Raw genomic sequence first — 11,477 nt, forward strand, 5'->3', positions numbered from 1 at the left:
CAGCCCTCCTCAGAATTACCAATGTTTTCCTATAATTACTAGATCTGCTGTTTTTTTTTCAATCTTCATCCTTTTTGACTTTCTGAAGCATTTGACCCTATTGATCAGCTCTTTTTAAGTATTTTTCTCTTTGGGTTTTCACGATCCTGACCTCTCTTGGTTCTCCTAATTATATGAAGTTCTTTCTCAATTTCTTTTGCTGGTTTATTTGTTAACATCTGCCTCCTAACTGTGGGTGTGCCCCAAGGCTCTGTAACTAGTCCCTCTTATCTTTCTTCACATTCTCACTTGATGACCTCAGTAATTCCATGGATTAAACTATAATTTAGCCTATATAACAAAGGCATACTCAAAATAATACCTTTGGGATAGTCATAAAATGTACTAAAATGCAGACATATTAAATACTGCACAATGATAAATAGAATTATGAAATGAAAACTAAGTTAATAATAAACTATTCCTGGTACCATATGGTAAACAAAGGTGTGCAATATATTGCCCCTTCCATAGCTACTACATCTAACCTGTATTGCAGATGGTTGACTGAAACTTTTTTCAAAATTCTTTATGTAAAGTTAAATTTCTGTAATTTAAATTTATGTAAACTGAGAACTGTCTCTATAAATGTATATCTAAAAAATTTGTACATGTGTACATATAAACATACATATATGCAGATATGTATATATGCACATTTTATGTATTTATTTATAAATATATATATAGAATTTTCCTAGTTAAATGTTTTTGAGTATTCAGATTCTAGTTTATAGTCCTTCAGATCTTTTTTCAGACAATTATTTTCTAAACATCCCTCTTGTCTTGTACTTGTAAAGTTGATTTTTGAACCCAAGTATTCGGTTTTACAGTTAACGCTATTTAATTTTAGTTTATTATATTCAGTCCATTGTTCTAGCTTATCAAGAATTTTATGGATCCTTACTCTGTAAGCCAACATTCTAACAGCTAAGTGACCCAGTGTGGGAAGGGCAATGGGTCTGGAGTCAGGAAGAACTGAGTTCAGATGTGGTCCCACTTATTAGCTTTGAACAAGTCAATCCCTGTTTGCCTCAGCTTGCTCAACTCTAAAATAGGGATAATAATAACAATACCCACCTTGTTTGTCAGGACTAAATGAGATAGTATTCATTAAGTGTGCTTAGCATAATGCTAGGATATAATAGGAAATTAATAACTGCTTTATTCATTCATTCAGTTATGTAGAGCAGTGGGGTAATGACTTGCCCAAGATCACACAGCTAGGTTATATTTTATTTATTATTTTGTTGGGGTTTTTTTTGCAAAGCAGTGGGGTTAAGTGACTTGCCCAAGGTCAAACAGCTAGGTAATTATTAAATGTCTAAGGATGGATTTGAACTCAGGTCCTCCTGACCCCAGGTGTTCACTCCACTGCGCCATCTAGCTTCCCCTTAATAAATGCTTTTTTCCCTTCTCAACTTTATGTCATTAGCAAAACTGATAAACATGCAATTTATCTCTTTAAGTCATTGGGAGAAATATGAAATAACAAATGGTCAAGGAGAGAAACTCCAGGAGAAACCTCCTTCAAGTTGACAATGAGCTTTTTTAAAAATTAACTTGTCTATTTTCACATCACTGCAATAGTCTTGTTGTAGAAGTAAACCTAATTCCCAACCCCCCCAAGATTGAGAAATCTCAAGAAAAATAAAGTGAGAGGGAAAAGAAGAGTGATACTGAGCTTTTAATGATTGCTCTTGGGTTCTGGCATCCAACCAATTCTATATCTAAAGGTGATTCTTGCCTGGCCAAGAGAATGCTGACTGTGATTCTATTTACCTGTATAAGGTTCTTAATGGGTTGGTTTCAGAGACATCCATAAGTGGGACATATGAATGGAGGGCACATTAGAAAGGTGGAAGAGAGAGAAAGAAAGCCTTTACAATGACAGATATTCTTGGGAAGTTGACCCCACTAGGTCCCTGGACATCTTTGAAATTTTAGAGGCTAATGAGAAAGGACCTCTCCTGAATCAGATTGTTTGCTTTCTTTTGGTTTGAAATGAGATCTTATCTCATTATTCTTTAATATATTATAAATCTGTATAATGTTTCTGATTTCTGTTTGCCATTTTTGGTTGAATAATTAGTAACTATTTTCTATTTGTGAAAGTCTTTTATATCACAAGCATTTTGTGGGAAGAAGCTAGGATAAGCTAAAGACTATCTGAAGAACAATCAAGAAAGCAGCTTTTGCTCTGAACCTCTAATCTCCCAGACTATGAATATTTGAAGCGAACAGAAATAATTCTAGCCCAGTGCCTCTTCTGGAAACAGAAACAAGTATATCCAATCTTGAAAATATTCCTGGGCCCTCCTTGCTTCTTCTCACATATCCTCAGCTAGCACATTGGGATTGAGTCATAACTCTTGACTTTCCTCTCTGCAGAGGTGAACAACTTCAGTCTGCATCTATCTTACCATGGGTGAGCTGCACCTATACATTTAACACCCAACTCCACTAATATTTTAGATGTGTTATACACAAACATTATAATTATATGTATAATGTATTTCTTAGAGTATAAGTTCCATGAAGGAAGGTTCTGTTTTATTTTTGTCTCTGTGTCTCAAATATCTATCAAGGTTCTTGGTACACTGAAAGTTTGTTGCCTGATAACTCCAGGAAAAATACCAGGAGCAGAACAGAGGTCTGTCTACAATATTCGTAGATCTGACCAAGACCTTTGATACCATCAGTTGCAAGGGTTTATGGAAAATTATGTCAAAATTTGTTTGCCTGGCAAATTCTTCAACTTGAAAAGGCTACAAACCAAGACCAAAGAGGAGGAGTTTTGGTGCATGATCTTCTATTTGCAGATGATGGTGCACTTAATGCAGCCTCTGAAGCTGAGATGCAACTGGGGGGGGGGGGGAGTCAGAAGAAGCAATATTGAGACACCCTGAGGGGCTCACTGAAGAACTTTAGAATTGATGGGGCAGCATGGGAGACACTGGCACAAGACTGCCCAGTATGGCATGCCCTCATCTGTGAGTGTTCTGCACTTTATGAAAAAGGCAGAACTGAAGCAGCTCAAAGGAAACATGACATGTGACACCCCAGGTGTTCACATGGACTATTTGTGCCCGATCTGTAGTAGAGCATTCCGAGCTTGTATTGGTCTGATCAGCCACAGTCAGACACATTGTAATTTGTCTCAAGCAGTGATGTCATTTTGATTTTCTTCGATAATGAAGGACAAGAACCCATCAACCAACCAACCAACTAACCAATTAATATTGATTGGTTGATTGATTGATTAGTAAAGAGAAGAGGGAAGTGCCCTGAAGAGAGAGGATATTGTCAGTCTGAGGAGGAGGAAGTTTTGGGACAATGGTTGTGGAAAATATGGCAGAGAGTCACATGGGAAAAAAAATTAAAGGCTTACTATGCAGTAGGGAGAGCCCATTTGAAATTAGATAGTACTAATTTGAATTTATGATGAAAGTTCCTTTGGAATAACAATACCTTTGCTTGGTATAAATAACCCTTTCTTTTCTTGTTTTTTTTTGGGGGGGGGGAGGAGGAGGCATTTGGAGTTAAATGACTTGATCAGGGTCACACAGCTAGTTATATGCCCAAGGTAAAATTTGAACTCAGGTCTTTTTGACTCTGGGGTCAATACTCTTTCCACTACCTCATCATTTGCCCTAATATCCTTTGTTTTCAAAGAGATCACTCTGTGTGTGTGTTTTTTATAAGGGATCGAGGCTATTGAAGTAGATGATAGGCAATGAACAAGGTCCAGATCCATGAGTAGGAATTTAGGAAAAATCTAAGGAAAATAGGGCTAATGGTTTTCTGGAGGCAAGGCAGTCAAGTGTATGATCTGGATTTCTCACAGTTTAATTTGAATTATTTGCATCCCCACTTTTTTTTTGTTTGTTTTACCTTAAGGGGTGGAAGCAAAGTTAGAGTGTGTGGAATTTCACAAAGTTGTTTTGACCTCAACTTTTTTCCTCTTCTTCCTGGATGACAAATAGAGCCATAGCCAGGGAAGGCGTTTGCTGCTCTGCTCTCTGGTGGCTATTTTTGAAATGACAACTGAAGATTTAAAAGGGCTCCTAGCTCTTCAGTCTCAGTACTGACAAGGAAACACAAAAATTCTTAGGGACTATTTAAATTGCCTTTTGTGAGACTGGAATCTATAAGGAAAATATCTGTTTCTAGATTTTTCTAAATGGGTACCATGCTTGCCTATTTTGTAAGAGAACTGGAGCTAACCCTCATAGTGATAATGAAATCCCCAAAAGATCAAAAATTTAAAATTCAAAGGGACTGTAAGAACTCATTTAGTCCAATCCCCTCAGTTTTTTAAATGAGGAAACTGAGGCCCAAAGAGTTTAAATGACTTGTCTAAGGTAACACAAGTAAGAGAATCTGGATTTGAACCCACCTGTCTGGTTCCAAGGGAAGCATGCTATTTTCCCAGGTATCATACTTCTTTTTTTTTTTTGCTTTTTTTAAAAAAAAATAAGTCTTTTATTGACATTTTCTGTTTCTTACATCACCATAGTATTCCATGTATCTCTTTTTCTTCCATCCCTAGAGAAATGTCATATGAAAAACAGTAATTTTTTTTTAAAGGAAGGGTAAAGGATCAGTATAACTGCACAGGTAGGGGAAGGTTGGGGCTGTCTTCTCATCTCTCTTCACACACTGCCTTCTAAAAGGAATCTTGGATATTGGATATCAGAGGCCTGGGAGTGGTGGTGGTGGTAATTTTTGTTTAGTTATTGTTCTGCTCTGAGTGACAGAAGAGCAGTACTGAGGAACACAGCTTGAAAATGCTAGGTAAAATGATGAAAAGAGGTGGTGTGATTTTGGATTATAAGTATATTATCTTGTTCCAGACTCTCTTGGGATGAAAAGGACACACTTGGGGGTATTTTCTTACTCTCTTGGTTTTTAGGTACACTTGAATATGTTTATGCATATGTGCACATGTAAATATTATATATATTATACCTAGGTGGCTTGGTGTATAGAAAATTAGACCTGGAGTCAGGAAGATCTGAGTTCAAATCCAGAATATTATTATGTGATTCTAAGCAAGTCATTTGCTCCAGTGAAGATAAAATGACAGACCACCCCAGTATCTTTACCAAGAAAATCTTGTGAACACTATTGACATGCTATGGTTCATGGGATTACAAAGAGTCACACACAAACAAATGACTGAACTACAACTGCAACAACAAATGTTCTTACATTTGTATGTGTGTGTGTGTGTATATGTGTGTATATATATATATATATATATATATATATATATATATATATATATATATGTCCATACTAAGGCGGACTTCTCAATTTTAAGTTCAGTTTGCAAATGAGAGAAAATAGAGAATTATATTTAGCTGCCCAATGCGTGGCTCTGAAGCAAAGAAAATTTCTCATTCACAGATATGTATGATAATGTGAGATAGGTCCTATTTAGTTCATCCTTTGTTTAACTCCAACTATATTTGCATTCTAAACCAGAAAGAATCTTGGAAGTTTAATAGATTTCCACCAAGCTTTAGATCCATCTCAGCCCAGAGACATTTTGTCTGATTTTTGTCATCTGGATATCTTAGTGAGAGATTCTAGCCATTCTACCCTAGCAGATTGGGATTGAGACAGTTTAGCCACCATGCCCAGCAACCACCATGACTCCATGGATCATGGGGAAGGTGAGACAAATGTCAGTGATCACCAACACTCTAACTGTGGTATCAGCAAAGAAGCTTGATATCACACTTGGCAAGAAGGAGACCCACTGAGAGAAGCCTGATGAAATTTTGAGAAGATGGTGGTGATTCTGCAGATGTGAAAGTCTAAGTTGCCTCTCCATTCATGTGCCCTAGCTATATGTTCTGTATGAATGCATGCTTGTCTGCCATGCTGGATCCTTGTTCATACTCACACTACCCACAGATGATATGTGAATTTATGGAAGAGTGTGCTCTAGGCTTAAAAAGTGGTGGTGGTGCTGGGGAGAAAAAAACAACAATCCTAATAAAATGACAAAATAAATCATTGGATGAATTTTTGGAAACTTTCATTGTGATTGAGGCTAGAAAATCAAGCTCATTGTTCCATCTGTCCAAGGCAAGGATGCTGTTTGGTTTGGAGGCTCCATTTAATTTCTTTGTTCATCATCTAAAAGATGTGGATAGGCAAGTAGAAGCATGACTATGCAGAATCCTTCATCATTCATAGCAAATGATGATTCTAAATGGACTGTTTTTTTTTAAATCAAAGGGTATGATATAATAGCTGTTCTTCCCTCCCTTTACAATCTAAGAATAACTTACTTTTCTAGGTTTTATTCTCTGGTATTTGACTCAGGCTTTAAAAACTAGAATGATGATGGTGATAAACATTGTGCAAGAGGTAAATGATATAGTCTAATTGAAAGAACATTGGATTTGGAATCAAAAGATCTATCTTTATTTAACTCTATGAAGAATTTTGGGATGTCCTGGACTCAGGGAGTAGGTGAGAGAAAGCCAGGGGACCTAGTCAATCTTGGGAGAGTTCTAGGCGAAAGGAGGAAACTGGGGGAAACTTATGTAAGAGGGAAAGAAGTTTCTGAGGAGCTGCTAATCTGTGCCAATGAAGACAATTTCCTCATGTGAAAGAGTTCTTTATAACAATGAAAAAATAGGTCCAATCCTTATTCCCAAAGACAGAAATAAATATATTGACAAAACAGACAGAATTTGGGGAAAAGCACAAATAGGAGGCTAAAAAATTGAACAAATGGGGGGGGTGGCTAGGTGGTACAGTGGATAGAGCACCGGCTCTGGAGTCAGGAGTACCTGAGTTCAAATCTGGTCTCAGACACTTAATAATTATGTAGCTGTGTGGCCTTGGGCAAGCCACTTAACCTCATTTACCTTGGAAAAAAAACAACCTTAAAAAAATTGAACAAATGGATTAGGAAAGGGACATTGTTGCCTTTGGCAACTGAATAGTTTTAACTTGGAAAACACAGAGTTGATAAAAAGGAAAGGAGAGAAAACATCTCCTAAGTTAACTAGCAATGAATATTTAGGCTTATTATGGGCATGAACCTCTTCTTCCCCAACCTTTATTTTAGTTCCTAGTTCTGTGCTGAAGGATTTCTTTTAGTCAGAGAATTTCTTAAGTGTATTGAGTCTTGGTGGGAGTCTCAAAAGAAGAAATTTGGGTTCTTAGAGTTCAAGATATATTTATCCAGGAGATATGTCTAGAAACCAAAAGAATAATAAGGAACTGCTTAGCTGGAAAGACACTTAGGATTTCATAAGACCTAACAGCTTCTACTCTAAAAGACCCATAGATCTTGGCACAATATATTTTGAAATCAAAAGTGCTGGGATTGTGTCCAAGAATAACTTACCCATCAAAGTTGAGTATAATCCTGAATGAAAAAAATAGATATTTGATAAACTAAAAGATTTTATGTTATTTATATCAAAAAGATCTAAACTCAATGGAAAATTTGATATAAAAGATCCAGAAGAAATATAAGGAAAGATTAAAAAATAATCATGAGACATTCTTTAAGGTCATTCTGTTTTCTTATTATATATTTGAAAAAATGTTATCATTTTTTAAAACCATCCTGGTGCAGTCTAGAACATACAAGAGGTTTCCAGAACACTTCTAGAAGACAAAGAAGCGACATGTGATCAGGGATGTCCTACACTCTTTTGGTCACTTGCATTTTAATATTAGCTCCATTTTTTTAATCTGTCTTCATCCATACTCCTACCTTTTTGCTCATTTCATGACATTTCTGTGAGGTAACCTTTTCTTTTGCCCCACATCTATTCACTCATACATTCACTAATTCATTCAACAAGAATTGATTATCTTCTAAGACTCTCCTCCACAAACCTCCATTCATATATGAGAGATATGATGCAGTAGAATCAGCCTTGAGTCAGGATGATCGGGATTCAAGTCTTGTTTAATAATAATATTAATGGCAATAATAGTAAAAACTAGCATTGTTTGCTAGTATGCTAAGTACTTTACCAATATGATCTCATTTGGTCATGTCATCCTCAGTCCACAGAGTCTATGACATTCTGGCTATGTGACCATGGACAAGTTGCTTCATAGTACCCCAATAAATTCTCTATGACTGTAAATTGCAGAGGAGATACATATGCACATACATGCACATACATATATCTTTATACATGTAACAATATGCTGTATATGTTCATTTCCTTAACTACATGTCATAGGGCAGCAAGATTTTATAGTGATTAGAGTACTGGAGCTGAAGTGAAGAAGACTCATCTTTTTGAGTTCAAATCTAACCCCAGAGACTTACTATGTGACCCTGGACAAGTCATTTAATTCTGTTTACTTCAGTTTCCTCATCTGTAAAATGAGCTGGAGAAGCAAATGGCAAACTACTCCAGTATCTTTACCAAGAAAACCCCAAATGGAGTCCCAAAGAGTTGAACGTCACTGAAATGGCTGAACATATACCTGCTGTTATCTAAATGTGCTATGCACATACAGAGGAACAGAAAAGATTGCGTAAAGCAAGTTCAACCCCTTACTCAGGTTCTGAGGAAAAGGCATAGAAATCTTCTTTCTTATCACTTCTGAGCATTTTTTAAAAAAGTACTTCAATTCCAGAAATTTCCTGGGGGAAATGATAGTCTAACAGCTCTCATATGCATCCTCTTCTCTCCTCTGATAATGTACCACCATACCCTTGTCTCCTCTTCTTATTTCCTTACTTACTGATTGGTCTGCCTAGCTTTTTCCATTTCAGGTCATTCTTCACTAAATCTTCAAAGTGATTTTCCTAAAGTGCAGGTCTGACCATGTCACTCTCCTACTCAATAAACTAGGATCAAATATAAAATTCTCTGGTGTTCATTATTCAGCACCTCGCCCCATACCTTTCCAGCTTTGTTACACCTTACACTCTGTTCCTCCCACATATCTTTTATCCAATGACATTGGACCTTGCCTTTGTGTGAAATGACATTCTATCTCCTGATTCTTAATGTTTTCTCTGCCTGTCCCTTGAACCTGGAATGCTCTTCTTCCTCATCTCTGTCTCTTGGGATCCTTGGCTTCTTTCAAGTTCTAGGTAAAATCTCACATTCCACAGGAAGCCTTTTCCAGTCTTTCTCAATTCCTATGCCTTCCCTCTATTGATTACTTCCTATTTATTCTGTATATAGTTTATTTGTATATATTTGTTTATATACCATCTTTCCCATTTACACTTGTGAGCTCTTTGAGGGCAGGGATTATCTTTTGCCTTTCTTTGTATCTTCTGTGCTTAGCACATAGCAGATGCTTAATAAATGTTTATTGAGTGATTGACAAAAGTAAGGATTACAGAAAGTGTATGGAAGGAATCTCTCCTTGGAAGAAGAAAGAAATCGTTCTTATCTCACACATCCTTTTGTGGAGTTGAGAGATTTCACACAACTGGGCTCCAATGCCATTAGTTCCAGATTCATCCACCCCCCTCTTCAAAGAGAAACAGAGTCTGTCATTGAGCTAGCTGCCTTCCAATATATCTACTAGGGGTTGTTAATCTGATAGGAGACCAACCCATTCCTGAAGAATGAGAGATAGACTGACTTGGGAGATGGCATAGTCTGACAAAGAAAGGGGCTCCCTGGAATCAAAGGGACATAGGATCAGTAAGATTGGAAGGGATTTCAGAAGTTATATCTAGACATATCCTTTAAGTGTTCATTTCTGGGGTTAAGTGACTTGCACAAGGTCACACAGATAGAGTGGGGCTAGAACCCAGACCCTCTAACTCCAAACCCAGCATTCTTTCCAAGATATCAAGGTACTTTTGCAATCTCTGGGACCCAATAGCTCTTGAAGTTTCCCTAAATTCTTGAAGAACAGAAGAAAGAACCTGGAGTAATATGATATCAATTTGAATGATTTTTCTTTTATTGTCTGAGTGTCAATTAACTTTGAAAACAGAAATCTTTTTTTGAATTTTTTTCCTCTTTTGAGTCCAATGAATGTTTATTTGCAAGACAGCAAAGATATGATGAGAGGATAATTAAATTAAATCCAATAAACATTTTTAAAATACCTACTGTGTTCCAGGTTTTAAGCTTTGCAAAGCACTTTACAGATGATATCTTGATTCTCAAAAAAACTCCTGTGAAGTAGATAATATTTTTAATCTCTGAGAAAGGTTAATCAACTTGCCCAGGGTTTCTTACACTCAGTAATTTTTCATTTCTCCAATGACTGGGATCTCCTGAGGCATTAACCAAAGATGTCTGGGAACCAAAGATGTCATAGAGAACAGTCTGAGGCTAAGGTCCTGAAAACTGACTAGGAAGAGCTTAGGAAGGAGGCGTGAGACGGGTTATTGAGGGATAGTGGCTCTTTTGCTTAAACTCAATTTCTGTGGAGTGAGAGGGAGGAGAATTCACCAACCTCAGTTCTAGGGAGTAGGAGAAATACCACAGAGAAAAGGAATTGCAGCTTCTCAGAGAGGCTGACCAAAGTAATCTCCCATCTCCCAGCCTTTGTCTTTCAGGAAGGAAAAGAGATGTAAGTTCAATGGTGAAATCTCCTCCAGCCACAAACATCCTCCAGTCACATACATCTGTGGTCATCTTGGGCTTTAATATGGTTATAAAAGTCACCTGACTGTTAAAATTATAGCCAATCAAAGCATTAAGAGCTCAACCACACTCCACTGAGTCAGTATTTACTTTATTCATTAAACCAGAAGAAGGGGTCTAGGGACCTGAGAGAAAGAGGCAGGACAGAATCCATAGCCGGATTTAATCTACTTTTGGGTTTGGCAGTTCTTAGCACACTACATTGCCTACAGTAGTTGGTCAGTCAATAAAGATTTAATCATCATTTACTAGTGCCAGAGATTCTGCTAAATGCTGGGAATACAATGAAAGGAAAAAAAAACTAATCCCTGGTCTCAAGGATCTGGGGAGAGAGTCTTTAAGGAAGCTAGAGAAGATAAAAAGTAGAGGTAAGGAAGGAGAACATGGAGGTAGTTGTTGTTCATTCAGTTGTACCCCCCGTTTGGAGTTTTCTTAGCAAAGTTACTGGAGTGATTTGCTATTTCCTTCTCCAGTTCATTTACAGATGAGGAAACTGAGGCAAACAGGGGTAAGTGACTTTCCCAGGGTCCCACAGCTAGTAAGTGTCTGGGGCTGGATTTGAATTCAGGAAGATGAGTCTTCCTGACCCATCTGGCTTTCTGTGCAGTCACCTAGCTGCTCTGGAAGCATTGGGGACATCAGTGCAAAGGCCAGAGTCCAGAGACTGATTGTACTTGCAAGCTCAGCAATTTAACTGAACCATAGAGGGCATACAGTTGTCTGAAGTAAAGACTTTTCAAGTGAATAAATGAGTGAACCTGAGAAGCCATCCAGTTTTACCCAAGGATTACCTCCCCCGAAAAAACCCAACTCAGTAAC

This window comes from Macrotis lagotis, chromosome 4 (genome assembly GCF_037893015.1).
Source record: "Macrotis lagotis isolate mMagLag1 chromosome 4, bilby.v1.9.chrom.fasta, whole genome shotgun sequence".
Taxonomy (NCBI): domain Eukaryota; kingdom Metazoa; phylum Chordata; class Mammalia; order Peramelemorphia; family Peramelidae; genus Macrotis; species Macrotis lagotis.